The 6,249-nt window shown below is 43.7% G+C and overlaps 1 protein-coding gene and 1 pseudogene across 1 annotated transcript in view; both read left to right on the forward strand.

Moving 5' to 3' along the window:
* Nucleotides 1–6,249, forward strand: part of Ppt1 (palmitoyl-protein thioesterase 1) — a 41,836-nt gene that overhangs the window by 10,113 nt on the left and 25,474 nt on the right. The gene's annotated exons all lie outside the window — the stretch shown is intronic.
* The window catches only part of LOC116095229, a 19,076-nt pseudogene that overhangs the window by 9,529 nt on the left and 3,298 nt on the right, over nt 1–6,249 (forward strand).

The following is a 6,249-nucleotide window of genomic DNA, read 5'->3' on the forward strand; positions in this document are numbered from 1 at the left end:
CCCTCAGAGCTCCCAGGGACTAAACCACCAACCAAAGAGTACACATGGTGGGACTGATGGCTCTGGCAACTTGTGTATAGTAGAGGATGCCCAAGTCAGTCATCAATGGAAGGAGAGGCCCTAGGCCCTGTGAAGGTTCTGTGCCCCAGTGTAGGGGAATGCCAGGGCCAGTAAGCGGGAGAGGGTGGGGCGCTGAGCAGGGGGAGGAGGAAGGGAACAGGGGTTTGTTCTTGTTGCTTTTGGGGGGATTTTTTGGAGAGGAAACTGGGAAAGGAAAAATCATATGGCATATAAATAAATAAAATATCTAATAAAAAAAAACCATCATCCTAGCTGTCTGGTAGTCAGTCTTCTCCTAGCAGCCTTCAGCTGAAGATGTAGCACTCTCAGCTCTGCCTGTAGCATACCTGCCTAGATGCTGCCATGCTCCCTCCTTGATGATAATGGACTGCACCTCTGAACTGTAAGCCAGCCCCAATTAAATGTCCTTCATAAGAAAAAAAAAAGAATTGACAAATTGGGACCTCATAAAATTACAAAGCTTCTATAAGGCAAAAGACACTGTCAATAGGACAAAATGGCAACCAACAAATTGGGAAAAGATCTTTACCAATCCTACATCCGATAGAGGGCTAATATCCAATATATACAAAGAACACATGAAGTTAGACTCCAGAGAACCAAATAACACTATTAAAAAATGGAGAACTGTGATAAACAGAGAATTCGCAACTGAGGAAACTCAAATGGCTGAGAAACACCTAAAGAAATGTTCATCATCCTTAGTCATCAGGAAAATGCAAATCAAAACAACCCTGAGATTCCACCTCACACCAGTCAGAATGGCTGGAATAAAAAACTCAGGTGACAGTAGATGCTGGAGAGGTTGTGGAGAAAGAGGAACGCTCATTCATTGCTGGTGGGATTGCAATCTGGTACAACCACTCTGGAAATCAGTCTGCAGTTCCTCAGGAAATTGGACATAGTACTACCTGAGGGCCCAGCTATGCCACTCCTGAGCATATACCCAGAAGATGCTCCAACATGTAATAAAGGCACATACTCCACCATGCTTATAGCAGCCTTATTTAGAATAGCCAGAAACTGGAAACAACCCAGATGTCCCTCAACAGAGGAATGGATACAGAAAATGTATCCATTTACACAATAGAATACTACTCAGGCATTAAAAACAATGAATTCGTGAAATTCATAGGCAAATGGATGAAACTTGAAAATATCATCCTGAGTGAGGTAACCCAATCACAAATGAACACACATATTATACACTCACTGAGAAGTAGCTATTAGCCCAAAAGTCCAGAATACCCAAGATTTGATCACAGACCATATGAAGCCTAAAAAGAAGGAAGACCAAAATGTGGATACTTCAGTACTTCTTAGAGGGGTGAAAAAAATACTCACAGGAGGAAATATGGAGACAAAGTGTGGAGCAGAGACTGAAGGAAAGGCAATCCAGAGACTGCCCTACCTGGGAATCCATCCCTTATACAGCCACCAAACCTGGACGATATTGTAGATGTTGGAAAGTGATTGCTGATGGAAGCCTGATATGGCTGTCTCCTGAGAGGCTTTACCAGAGCCTGACAAATAGAAAGGCAGATGCTCACAATTAACCATTGGACTGAACGTGGGGGTCCCAGATGGAGGAGTTGAAGAAGGGACTGGAGGAGCTGAGGGGGTTTGCAGCCCCATAGAGGAAGCACCAGTGTCAACAGGCCAGACCCCAGGAACTGGACTACCAACCACAGAGTACACATGGAGGGACTCATGGCACTGGTTGCATATGTGGCAGAGGAGGGCCTTGTTGGACACCAATGGGAAGAGAAACCCTTGTGCCTGAGGGTGTTCGATGCCCCAGTGTAGGGGAATGCCAGGGCAGGAGGATGGGAGTGAGTGGGTGGAAAGGGAGCACCCTCATAGAGGTAGGAAAAGGGGGGATGAGATAGGAGGTTTCCGAAGGGGAAACTTGGAAAGGGGAAAACATTTGAAATGTAAATAAAGAAAACATCCAATAAAAAATAAATTAAAAAAAATAGCCACCATTGTTGATGAACTAGGAAGCTTCTTGGGGTTGTAAAGCTCTGTGGCACAAGTGAATCATTAGATGGCCACATCTTTCTTCAACTTAATTGAAAAGATTTCATGGAGGTAAGATGGCCACAGCCATGTGGCAGGTGTATGCAAAGAGCATACATGTGTGTACATGTGTCCAAAGGAACCAGAGGGACCAGAAGGAAGTGTCAGATCCCCTGAAGCCTGAAGAGGAATCTGTGAAAGAACTGGTGTGGGTGTTGAGATCCTAACTTGGGTCCTCTGCAAGAGCAATAGAGACACAACTACCAAACCATCAATTCAATCTGTAAAATCAGTTTTCACTACCTTTATGTATTTAATGTGTGTGGTCACACCTATGCTGTGGTGTGCTTATGAAAGTCAGAGGATAATTTAGGAGAGTCAGTTCCATCTTCCATATGGTACTCAGGGACTGAACTCAGGTTGTCAGTCTTAGCAGCAGGTGCCTTTACCAACTTCTCTGGATACTTACGGAGACAAGAGCAGAGGACTGTGGTGGAAATGTTCTTTAGCATAGGGGAAGATTTAGGGGTGGCCCCTCTGCTGAAAGGCAAGGAGGGGGCACCCTCACATAATCTCCCTGCAGCCGAGGGCATAACTGCTCCATGAAGGAGGGGGCACCCTCACATAATCTCCCTGAAGCTGAGGATATAACCGCTCCATGAACCTAAGATGTTTTGGAAGTAATTCAAGGCTACTGAGAGCTGTGCATGCAAGGATCAAAGAAACAAACCTCATGCACCTGGGCATGGGGAAAAATATTTACTGTAAGATATGAAGAAGTGGGCATGCTTTTGCCATGAGAAAGTGCTAAGAAACTGTGCTACATGATTGTTGTTAAATTCTATTTTTTAGCCTTACTGTGTTTTTCTATAAAAGATTTCTCACATTAAAGTTTATTGCCATTGCCAGCAGAGCAGTGGTCCTCTCATTCTCATTCAGTCATCCTCTCTACTTCAGCCTCACCCTTGTCGGCTGGCTCTGACAGAGGACAAGGACAGAATCAAGGAAGCTAGTGACAAGACCTTTGTAATAGTCCATCCTAGTATGACAGAGAAGGCTGCTGTCAGAAAGGGGTGAGAAGGAGTCAGGATATATTTGTGGATGGAGTGTGATGGGTAATGAGAGGAGTCAAGGATGACTCCCAAGTTATCAGTATGAGCAACTGGCTGAATAGTATTGCCATTTACAGAGAAAGAGCCACCAGGGAGGAACAGATGACGTGTAGGTTAGTTTGTTTAGCCAGGCAGTTTGTGCTGTGAAAGGACAGGATGAAGACTTAATTTGTAATCACAATTTGAGATGGCAAACAGAGCTGTATTTCAGGACATTCAAAATACATCTGAAGTTCAGCAAAGTGACAGAGCTGGATGCACTCACAAGTCATCAGTATATACATTAATCCTGTTGAATTTAACCTTTATTATAGGAAAATTATAAATAGATACAAACACTGAGTAATAGAGTGGATAGCTCTTACTTACTTCCATCCCTTGTTAACACTTGTTAATGTCTGTATGGTAAAATGGCTCTGTGAGTTAAAAGTGGTTGCCAGGGAAATCTGACCAGCTGACTTAGACTGTCAAGTCCATGATGGAAGGAGACACCAACTCCAAAGTTGTCTGTAACCTCCACAAGTGTGCCCTGGCCCCCTTGTTCACACTCAATCTTGTCCCATCTCACCCATATGCTCCTCCAAGGGGCAGAGTATTTTAAAACAAAGTCCATTAGTGTGACTCCTAAATGCCTGTCAATTAAAGAGAAGCATTTAAACTGGGTGTAGTGGCATCCAGGAGATGAAGGCAATAGGATTTGATGTTCAAGATCAACCTTGGCTACATAGTGATTTTGATGCTAGATTTGGATCAAAAACACAAAACCAAGAACCCAAATCCAGTTTATAAGTATACTATGTAAATGGGTTCAAAAGTGGCTAGAGAAAGTGAGAATATTGACACATAGTCACAAGATTTGGGTAGCAGATGCAGGTCATGTGTCAGAGGCCAGCTGGAGCTGGGGCATGAGCTGAGTGGAACACAGTTTTGGTCAAAGACTGATGATAATCCCTGACCTTACAATCTTACTACTTGTGCTTTAATAAGCACTGCCTTACTATGTTTTCTTTTCTCTACAACTCTCTCATACCATTTATGTTTTAATGAGCAATGGTTTCTTTTCTCTGTAACTCTCTGTTGTTTTTTTTTCTTTAATCTTTTTCCACAGTCCAGACTCTATCCCCCTCCTGGTTCACCCTCCAGATGTTCCATATCCCACACCTCCTCCCCTGTCTCCAAGAGGATGTCCCCACCACCGCCACCACTCCACCAGACCTCCCCACTCCCTGGGCCCCCAAGTCTCTGGAGGATTAGGTGCATCTTCTCTGACTGAGTCCAGACCCAGCAGTCCTCTGCTGTATATGTGGGGGGGGTGCTCATATCAGCTGCTGTATGCTGCCTGGTTTGTGGCTCAGTGTCCAAGAGATCCTGGGGGTCCAGGTTAGTTGAGACTGCTGATCTTCCTATCAGGTCACCCTCCTCCTCAGCTTCCTCCAGCTTTTCCCTAATTCCACCACAGGAGTCAGCAGCATCTGTCCATTGGTTGGGTGCAAATATCCACATCTGACTGTTTCAGCTGCTTGTTGGACCTTTTGGAGAGCAGTCATGATAGGCTCTTGTTTGTAAGCACATCATAGCATCAGTATTAGTGTCAGACCTTGGGGCCTCCCCCTAAGCTGGATCCAAATTTGGGCCAATCACTGGGCTTCCTTTCCCTCAGGCTCTTCTTCTTCATTTTTGTCCCTGCAGTTCTTTCAGATAGGAACAATTCTGGGTCAGAGTTCTTGACTGTGGAATGGCAACCCCATCCCAGGTGGACTCTACAAGTTCCCTCTCCCCACTATAGTGCATTCATCTAAAGTCCCTCCCTTTGAGTCCTGAGAGTCTCTCACCTCAGAGGTCTCTGGTTCTCTGTAACTCTCTTACTAGTTGTGCCTTAGTAAGCATGGGTTTCTTTTCTCTCTTGTTCAAGGACCTCTTGCTGGCCAGGTGAGGGGCTTGGAACTCATTAACTCTTCATGAACCAGAGAGAAAAGAAAGGAAAAGAATCAGAATCTTTTCCACAAGCAAGATTCCCAGACACATGCACACTCATACATACACACTGGTCAGGCCTTACCTCTTGTCTCACCAACTCCACATGTGTTCATGCATATTTACACACATACACATATGTCTACACACATATGTATAGACAAACAGATATATACATAAATACATTTGGTGGATGAGGCAGAGCCCCTCCAAAGCCACACACAAACACACACACATTCTGGTGTAGAGAAAATGGCTACACCAAGTTTTATTTGCTTTATTTTATTTATTTATTGCTTTCAGCTTTTTGTAGCTTTTAGACAAAAAGATCTCTATGTAGGAAGGAATCATCTCACAGATAAAACGTTATATAAAAAGAGAGCTACATAGTGATGTTGATAGGAAGTGCAAAGTAGTGTTTTGATCTATAAGCTCACTATAAATTCAAAGCAACAGTTTCATGTGACCTCACTTTATCATAGTGCACACCTGTGGCCTCATCCTTGGATCTGAACTAGAATGAATGTTTTTCCTTTATCACAAATTTGTCCCAAGCCTGTTTCTCTTCTTACTGTAATTATGAAAGCTCATTTTATTCCTTACTATGCAGCCTTTATTTACTACTCTATGAGGAGTTAGTATGCACATTCTATTCTTGATCCTAACTTCATTACATCTTTCTGGAAGAATAACTAAAGCCATCTCTTTTTTTTTTTTTTTTTTTTTTTTAGATATTTTCTTTATTTACATGTAAATTTCTCCATTCCCAGTTTCCCCTCCAAAAAACAAAGAAACAAACAAAAACAACAGAAACAAACCCCTGTTGCCTCCCCCCTCCCCATGCCTGCCACCCCGCCCTCTCCCACTTATTGGCCTTGGCATTCCCCTACACTGGGGCACAGAACTTTCACAGGGCAGAGCTCCTCTCCCCCTATTGATGATCAAATTGCAATCCTCTACTATACACATACTGCCAGAACAATTAGACCCCCCCATGTGCGGTCCTTGCTTGGTGGTTGAGACCCTGGGAGCTCTGAGGGTACTAGTTAGTTCATATTGTTGT

The sequence above is a fragment of the Mastomys coucha genome, unplaced genomic scaffold, assembly GCF_008632895.1.
Source record: "Mastomys coucha isolate ucsf_1 unplaced genomic scaffold, UCSF_Mcou_1 pScaffold18, whole genome shotgun sequence".
In the NCBI taxonomy this organism is placed as follows: domain Eukaryota; kingdom Metazoa; phylum Chordata; class Mammalia; order Rodentia; family Muridae; genus Mastomys; species Mastomys coucha.